Source organism: Penaeus monodon, chromosome 19 (genome assembly GCF_015228065.2).
Source record: "Penaeus monodon isolate SGIC_2016 chromosome 19, NSTDA_Pmon_1, whole genome shotgun sequence".
Taxonomy (NCBI): Eukaryota; Metazoa; Arthropoda; class Malacostraca; order Decapoda; family Penaeidae; genus Penaeus; species Penaeus monodon.
The window spans coordinates 5,516,532-5,517,081 of NC_051404.1; the positions used below are offsets into that span (position 1 = coordinate 5,516,532).

The following is a 550-nucleotide window of genomic DNA, read 5'->3' on the forward strand; positions in this document are numbered from 1 at the left end:
TGTACCAGTTATTCTCGCTATTCTAAAGAGGAAACAAGCTCAGTTTTTTGAACGTTTGAGGGGGGCGCCTAGGTCGGTAAATACCCCCGTACACGGGTGGCGCTAGTTTGACTGTTCACGTGAGGAATTCTATAACAAACGTTTGTTGTGAACGATACACGCCGAGGATTTTACGTAAATAGAACTGTAAATCTTGCCGCCCACCAAGCACTCCGTTAAGCGAAGCATTAAAGAGAAAAGCAACGATTAATAATGATATTCTATAACGCCTTGTGTCCGTGAGTGCGAGTGTGCTCCGCTTGCCGCGGTCCTCCCCCTCGGGTTAAAACACGGCTTTCCCAACTGTCACACACGTACTCGGGCACTACATACTATGCACCATGCACGTTCTGTCCGTGTCTGCAACATACTCTTTGTATTCCGTAACATATCGTGTTCCCACACGCAAATAATAGGGTGTGGACAGCTGAGGTGGTGTAAGCCACCTATCTCCCTTCATTAAAAAAAAGGATTCTTTATGGCTACACCCTATCAGGTGACACTTGAACGC

The 550-nt window shown here is 46.7% G+C and overlaps 1 pseudogene; it reads left to right on the forward strand.

Annotated features, from left to right (window-relative positions):
- Positions 1-550, forward strand: part of LOC119585318 — a 12,386-nt pseudogene that overhangs the window by 11,001 nt on the left and 835 nt on the right.